We start from the raw sequence: 8316 nt of genomic DNA on the forward strand, positions 1-8316 counted from the left end.
GAAAGAAAGAAAGAAAGAAAGAAAGAAAGAAAGAAAGAAAGAAAGAAAGAAAGAAAGAAAGAAAGAAAGAAAGAAAGAAAGAAAGAAAGAAAGAAAGAAAGAAAGAAAGAAAGAAAGAAAGAAAGAAAGAAAGAGAAAAAAAGAAAGAAAGAAAGAAAGAAAGAAAGAAAGAAAGGCTAAAATAAAAGGCACAATTCTTACAGCTCTCCCAGAAAGCTGCTCCCATAAGCTCCCCCTCCTTCAAACCACCAGAGGAAAACCCAACGTACTAACCCATCACCATAACCAAAATCTGATTCATTTTGGCAAGATATTGTTGCATGGTGCCATATCTAAATCCACCTACGTGGCGTGATTTAAGTCGTGTTTACATCGTGCATTGGAAAAAGAAGAGAAGAAGAATGAGACTCCTTTATTTGGTTGTGTCAGATAGAAAAAGGAAAATCCTTAAGCATTTCCAGTTGCCCCAGTTGGTACGGAGATGGGCTGTGCTCACAGTTGGGGCACCATCTTCTGGGCAGGTGAAGGTGGACGGGCGTGTGATGGCAGTTATCCCCCTTACCCCAAAGCCTGCCTGTGCCCAGCCCCCATTTCTGTGGCTGATCGGCTTGTTCCCACGGGGAAGCTGCATCATCTGGACACCCCAAATGTGCCAGTGGCAGCGCCATTCCCCTTCTGGGTGTGCTGCCCCTTGCTTGCCTGCCAGCTGCCCAGAGGAGACCCATTAATAACGAACCTGTCTGCTCCAAGCTGCTATATTAGTAGCAGGGATCAGCCCCCATTCACTCATTTATTCCTGAGATTTGTGGTGGGCGGACATAGTGAAGAAGGGTAGGGAAGGCTGCCATTGTTGGTTCAGCTTTCATTTCATTTTACTGGCTATCAAAAGCATTTATGTGGCTAGGTTATACCAAATAGATACATTAAAAACTGCTTCTGAGCCATGGAGCCATCTTATAATTTAAACCAAAACACTCCTATCAAAGGAGCTCCAAACCTAATATGGTTCTTTTATCTCCTTTGTTACGGGGGGAAATAAGCAACATTATTCTGAAGAAAAAATTGCATTGTTTATGCATTGATATACAATTGCACTGTATATCAATAAGAAAGAAAATCTGAAGGAAAAGGTTAAAATGTTGATGAGGTTTATATTTGTCAGAATTCTTTCAATTGCAAGAAGCAGAAATCCAATTTAAGTAGAAATGAGGAAGATCGAGTTCCTGAACTTGAGCATTCTAAGGGAATTCGGGCACGGCAGGATTCAGGGTCTCCAACAATGTCATGAGTCTGGCTTGCTCTTTCTAGCACACTTTCTCCTTCTCTGATTCTGCTTATCTCTGTAGCTTTTCATTTTGGGCATGAATCTTTCTTAAGTCTAACAATTTCTTTGTTTATGGAAAGAAAAATTGCTACTGGCAATCTACTTCCAAGAGAGAAGAAAAAAGAGACCCAGAGAGAAGCAGACAATTTTCCCCACTTAGTCAAGCTGAAAAGAATCTTGGAGGATTCTGGCTCACCCATCCGGGGTCACAAGCCTATCTTCAAATTCTGTGCAGACAATGCTGTATTAGGATTGACCAAGCCTGGGTCATATGCATAAAAGAAGGAGTTTCTTAATGGAATCAAAAGAAGGGTGAGAAAATGTACGGGTTAAACCCGAAGTGTGGTCCACCACAAACCCGGGTCCTGTCTAGGAACAAGGAATAAACAGGAGGAAAACCGTCATTTAGAGACATCATGGCATATTGAATTTTAAAGTCAGCTAACCCTGGGTTCAAATACTATTATGTATTTGGGAAAGGTATTTAAATTCCAAAACTTGACTTTTGCATCTGCAAAATGTACCTGGGTGTTGTGAGCGTCTGTAAGGTAAGTGCCTGGCACATAGTAGATGCTCAACAAAACATTAACCCCTGTAGTCATCAGAAGTACCATTTGAAGTTACCAGGTGTAGTGTCCTGTGACATGTTTACGTGTTTTTACAAACACCCACGTTCATTCAACTTTGTCCTTCCTCCTGGTTACAAAGAACATACACTGCACCCCAGTGTGGTACACATGTATGCCCTCTCCCTACAACACTCCACACAGAATCCCTTTCCTGTAACAAAGCTTCTATTTCATTCCTCCACTCCTCAGCTACCCTTCACGCTGTGACACAATCAACAAAGTTTCCCCCTGCATGTGTGTGAATGGGGACATCTTCATTTGAAGAAACTACTCTTCCTGATACTGCATACTTAACTGTTTTTTTTTTTTCATTTAATTCCAGAGACGAGTGTAGTAGTAGATGGATGGAGATTTTCTGGAGGAACATAGAGTTCTAGAGTCCCTAAAATTTGACCAGGTAGCCAACCAGCTATGTAGAAAGCCAAATCTAATTGAGACACAGGATTAAGTATTAGGCCTCAAAGACCATTCAAGTCAATAAAGAGCTTTTGTCTGTGACATAGACTCAAAGATACTTGGTGTTCAGTGACATGCTGTTCCCAAGAGCTTGAGCCCAGAATGACATGTGACAATCAAAGGATCCTGCATAAGATTTAGAGGTGAATAAGACGATGATAATCTCACAACTAAGACGACTGTTTTGTTTCAAGGACATAGTATAGGCATGCGAGGGCCACACAGAGACAGATCAATTTCAGGTTTTAAAAATTATGGTACAATATACATGACATAAATTTTACCATGTTTAAGAGTACAGCTCTGTGGTACCAAGTCCATTCATACTGTTGTGTCACCATCACCACCAGCATTGGTTCACCTTCCCCAGCTGAATCTCTGTACCCACTTGAGTAATAATGGCATGCTTCGTGTATGTCAAAAAAATAGAGAATGATATAATTAACATATATGCATCTGTCTCTCAGCTTCCCCAAATTAGTTTGTAACATTGGTTTCAGATCTCCTCCCTCCCCCTTCTCCTTTTCTTCTTTTTAAGGAAATGAAACACTTATGGATGCAACCAGGCACCCCCATGTGGCCCTCCTAGCCCATGTCACTGTCTTCTTCCACCAGGGTAGCCACTGCGTTCACAATTTCATAACATCTAGGCATATCCGTAAGTAATATATAGTACTGTTTTGTACGTTATTGTATTTTTATATGTAACTAGTTTAAATATTGTGGGTATTCTTCTGAAACTTTCCATCAACATTGCTTTGAAATTGACCCATGTTAATATACGTAGCTCAAATTCATTCTCTTTAAACTGTGAATGATAGTCGATCTGGGAGATATGCCACGGCTTAGATGTTCTCCTATCCGCGGGTATATTTAATTTGTTTCCAAAGTTTCTCTCTTACAAACGATGCATCAGTAAGAACTCTTACACACGTGTCCTTCTTCACATATGTGAATTGCTTTAGGCTACACCTTGGACAGCTACGAGCTCTGCTCCGCTGCTGACGACACTGAAAATTGGTTAAATCGCTGTGGGGCGCATTTGGCGATGGCCAGCAAAGCGTCCGCTTTGGATAGGACTTTGAGCGATTTTCTATGAAAATCCACTTTTCCTTTTGATGACTTTACAAAGATTAATAACACCTTTTACTGAGGGTCCTCTGTCATTTAATTATGGATACCATATCTAATCGTCACAGTGCACTGCAGAGCAAATCATTTGTCCTCCTGTTGCAGATGATGAAACCAGTGCTCAGTTCCGATAAATGATTTGTCCAAGGTCACAGAGCTGCTAAGTGACGACCCAGAGGACAGATCTGAGGCTCTGTGGTTCTGTAACCTGGAAGGTCGGATCCTTGTCATTCCCAAGCTTTTCACTTTTTTTTTTTGGAAATTAAGAGACTTTATTTTTTTATGAGATATCACATTTTATTCTTTCAAATAAGAGCAAAAGAAAATTCACTTGTAATATATAGAATCCATAAAACCATAAACAATTTCATTGAAAACTTTTGCTACTGAGGTGAACAATTTTCAAACTTACAATTAACACTTGACAAATATATTTCATCATGTTTATATTTTTGAATATACTGTTTAAGGGAATTCTATTAAAACATATCTTAATATATCTTTGAAACCAAGAGTTATTTAGCCAATACCTGTACTTATTTTCTTTTGGACTTAGGCCAAATTTATGTATGCTATTTTTAAAATTAGCATAGTTTTCTAACTCTAAATATTTTGGTGACCTATGACTTTTTTTTTTTTAGTTGGGCTATAGTTGCTTTACAGCCACTATGGAAAACAGTATGGAGGTTCCTTAAAAATCTAAAAATAGAATTACCATATGACCCAGCAATCGACTACTGGCTGTATACCCTGAGAAAACCATAGTTCAAAAAGACACATGCACCCCAATGTTCATTGCAGCACTATTTACAATAGCCAGGCCATGGAAGCAACCTAAATGCCCATCGACAGATGAATAGATAAAGAGGATGTGGTACAATGGAATATTACTCAGCCATAAAAAAGGAATGAAATTGGGTCATTTGTGGAGAGGTGGATGGACCTAGAGTCTGTCATACAGAGTGAAGTAAGTCAGAGAAAAACAAATATCGTATATTAAAGCATATATGTGGAATCTAGAAAAATGGTACAGATGAACCTATTTGCAAAGCAGAAATAGAGACACAGATGTAGAGAGCAAACATAAGGACACTAAGGGGGAAAATGGGGGGGGATAAATTGGGAGATTGGGATTGACATGTATATACTAATATGTATAAAATAGACTATTGATGAGAACCTGCTGTAGAGCACAGGAAACTCTACTCAGTGCTCCGTGGTGACCTAAATGGGAAGGAAATCCAGAAAAGAGGGGATATATGTATACATACAGCTGACTCACTGTTTCTCTTAAGAGCTCTCTCCCATTAAAGCCTGTTCCAGTCCATGTCAGGATGACCCCAAATGCCTCTCACGGCCATTTCCTCCACCCTTTCCATCTCCTTTCTTTCCCTGACACTGATTCACAGGTGTGTAGGGTCAGAGTTGGGTGAACAGAGGTGAGGAGGTGCCTCTAGCATCGTGCCTCCTGGGGTGATGCTGGGAAGAGCACTGGATTAAGGGGCCTAACTCTGCTGATGGAGTGTTACCTTGTCACCTAAAACCTTCTGTCTTCCTCATCTAAAAATCTGTGAAAAAGGAATCCAAGCAGATTTCTTTTCTCTTGTCCCTGATTTTCAACACTGAGGCGAGAACGTGCTTAATTCCCTATAATCTAAGAGCAGACAGCTCCACCTCAGGCCCACTGAGAGGGAGGGATGCTGCAGAGGACCTGGCACGAGTCCTCCTCACCAGCGCACACACCCCACCCCAAGGAACAACCACCCCACGTCCGGAGAGAAGTCATGGGCCACCTCTGCTATGAGTATTTGGTTCTTCTCTACCCTCCTGGTGGGGGAAGCCCAAGAGAATTGTTCCTAAATCTTAAGAGTGCCAGCAAGAAAGAGGGACGGGGTCTCAATTCCTGCTGTGTGTCTGGTAGATTGACTGAAGGGCCCCTGTGCTTCTGAGCTAGATAAAAGTTGACTTGAGAAGAGCTGGCTTGGGGGGGCACTGCCAGGTAGAGCAGGCCAGGGATGCCCACAGCACCAGGGGTTCTGGCTTCCAAGCAGTTGGAAAGATGGATCCCGCACGTGCAGGACCACGGCAGGAAGCTGAGCCGGGAGCACGAACATCGAGGTATGTGGTGTGAGGGCCCACACCGCATGCCGGCCTGGAAGGACAGCCAGCTGAGAGCTCCTTGGAGGTAAGACGTGAAGTTCACCATCCATCCACCTCAGTCCCGTGGGCAACGAGCTAGGACAGCCATTGAGATGCCCCAGGGACGGGGCTGCCACCAGGTACAGTCAAGGATACAGGCTTCTATCTTTTCCGTCTCACGGCTCCAACTAGGGTAGGAGAGAGAGGGCAAGAGGAGGGGTGCATGACCGACAGCCACCGTCAATCCGACCACTAGAGGCTCAGCTCCCATCTCCCCCTAGCGGCAGAAAGGCTCTGACTCGAATGATGACGTAATCCGAACTAGAGCTGCATCCTCTAGACCCCAGATGACGCTTCAAAGCACCAAAAGTGACTACGAAGCTATCAAATCCCACCAAGTGTTCATTCAGGGAGCTGATAGGGAAGGGGGCTCAGCATTGGCAGGTGGGGGACGACCACATTAGTACCACAGCCGTGGAGCTCACTTACCTGGGGACCCTGTCTCCCACCTGCTGCCAGTCTTAGGGAGTGGCTGGAATGACGGAGTGAGATTTCATGTTGCACTTTTCCATCCTTGATGGGCCATGTCTAGAAGAATCACCTGCAAAACACTTACCCATCCAACCGTGCCAGGAGCTAAGGCTGTGAGTTGTGTTTCTAAAGGACGTTTCTTGTGTTTCTGAGGCAAAGAGGAGGAATGTAGAATCAGCGAGCCAGTCTGTTCTCCCCCCGTGTTTTATGAGAATAGATTTTTATTGCTTTGGGTCAAATCAACGTTACGGTTCTTTACAGGAACCCTTAGAAATGGAAGGAAAAGTGCCAGGGCGCCCCCTGCAGGACACTTGGAGCAATCGCGGGCGCCCCGTGGGCCGCCTGCGTTGGCACCGGCTTTAAGGGACGTCTGGGACGTCCCTGCAGCTGTCTGCAGGGGGGTTTACAGTCCGTTCTTGTCCTTGGGAGCAGACAGGTAGCCACCTCCCAGGAGAGTCGGCGGCGTTCCCAAGAGGCGCTGCGCCACGGCGACCCGCCAGCCGTGATCGGGGGCAAGGCGGGGGGTGGGGGGGCTGGGGTTGCCCTGGGGCTGAGGAGGGGACAGCAGCCCTGAGGACAAGCCATTCTTCCCCAGACTCTCTGTCATCAGCAAGGCTGAATCTCCCCCCCCACCACCACCCGCAGCTACCGCCACCCTCCCCAACCTCGGGACAATTTCCCCGAGCACTAAGGGAAAACCACTTTAAAATGATTTAGTCTCCATTCTCGGAAACGGACATGTCTGGTGGAGGGTTTAGTCTTAGGTTTAATTTAAACCAACCAGCTTGGCAGACGCCACAGCCCTGTTCAAGGATCCCAGTGGCTTCTGGCCGCAGCTCTTTCCCACGCCGACGCCTGATGGCATGGGAGCCGGACCGTGGGGACGGGGGTGCTCAGTGGAAAACAGCTGGGTGCCCGCGGCCTCTTCATTGAGCAAGGTAACATCCAGGCCAGCCATGTCCCCTTGTGACCTCTGTTGCCTTTAAAATATTACAGATGATACAGATAGCTAGAGATACAGATCAGATATACGACCTCCAATCAGTTAGCTTTCTCCCCCCACCCATTGTTTCTTCTCTCCCCCGGCTCTGCAGGCCCCTGCACCCTCTCTGCCCACCTCCCCTCCTTTTTAAAAAATATTTATTTATTTATTATTTATTTATTTTGGGCATGCGGGATCTTTAGCTGTGACATGCGGCCTTCTTAGTTGTGGCATGCACGCGGGAAGGGATCTAGTTCCCAGACCCCTGCATTGGGAGGGCGGAGTCTTACCCACTGGACCACCAGGGAAGTTCCTCCTCTCCGCTTCTTGTTGCTACCTCACCTGTCCACTAGCTTGCACAGACCATCAGGGCAGAGACCGGGCTGTTTTGTTCATCTTTGTATCTACGTAGGAGGCCCATTTGCTGAAGGAACACATGGTAGAAGATGACAATAACACCACAAAAGTCCTGTTTGGGACACGGGTTGGAGCACAGTAGCTCTGGCAAACGACCTCCCAGGGCTCTTTCCTGGTCTCTTGAGTGTCTACAGACTGGACTCGCGCCGTTGGTTTGGAAGGTGAAGGCTGGAGCAGGTAGGGGTGTGTGTGCGCGCGCGCGTGCGTGCGTGCGTGTGCGTGCGTGCGTGTGTAAGATGGGGCTTCCAGGAACACAGGCAAAGCACATCTTCCGGGTTCCCTGGCCACACCCTGAGAGGCGGGGCAAGCACAGCCCTGGGAGGGGCTCCAGCCCAGTGTTGGGCTGTTCACGCCTTCCCCAGTTCCCCGGGAGCCACACTGGGCAAAATTTCCTAAGGGAGACCAGCACTGCAGCAGTGCAATGGAAATCTGGCACAATCTCAGATTATAGATACAAAGAACATCAGGTCAAAAGTAAATGTCCCTGCGTCCCACGTTCCCATGGCTCACTCATCCGCCGGCCTCTGCCAGCAGCATGCTGTGCTGGGGGCCCTCGACTCCCCCAGAGGCAATGGCTGTGTCCCTGGGGGCACACATGGCCACTGTCAGAGTCAAGGGATGCGGATGCTTTATTTTCACCCTGAATGAGACGGACAGAGCGTGCCTCTCCTTCAGTTAGTCATTTGTGGGGATTTTCCAAGCTGACT

At 46.1% G+C, this 8316-nt stretch overlaps 1 long non-coding RNA gene across 1 annotated transcript; it reads right to left on the reverse strand.

The window, feature by feature from the left end:
• Positions 1-3825: 3825 nt before the first annotated feature.
• On the reverse strand, positions 3826-7868 carry LOC136792064 (uncharacterized). Its single transcript, XR_010835225.1, has 4 exons — positions 7483-7868; positions 6992-7190; positions 6169-6358; positions 3826-5867 (listed from the first exon to the last, which is right to left on the reverse strand). It is a non-coding gene; the product is annotated as an uncharacterized lncRNA (long non-coding RNA).
• Positions 7869-8316: the final 448 nt, after the last annotated feature.

This window comes from Kogia breviceps, chromosome 11 (genome assembly GCF_026419965.1).
Source record: "Kogia breviceps isolate mKogBre1 chromosome 11, mKogBre1 haplotype 1, whole genome shotgun sequence".
NCBI lineage: Eukaryota > Metazoa > Chordata > Mammalia > Artiodactyla > Physeteridae > Kogia > Kogia breviceps.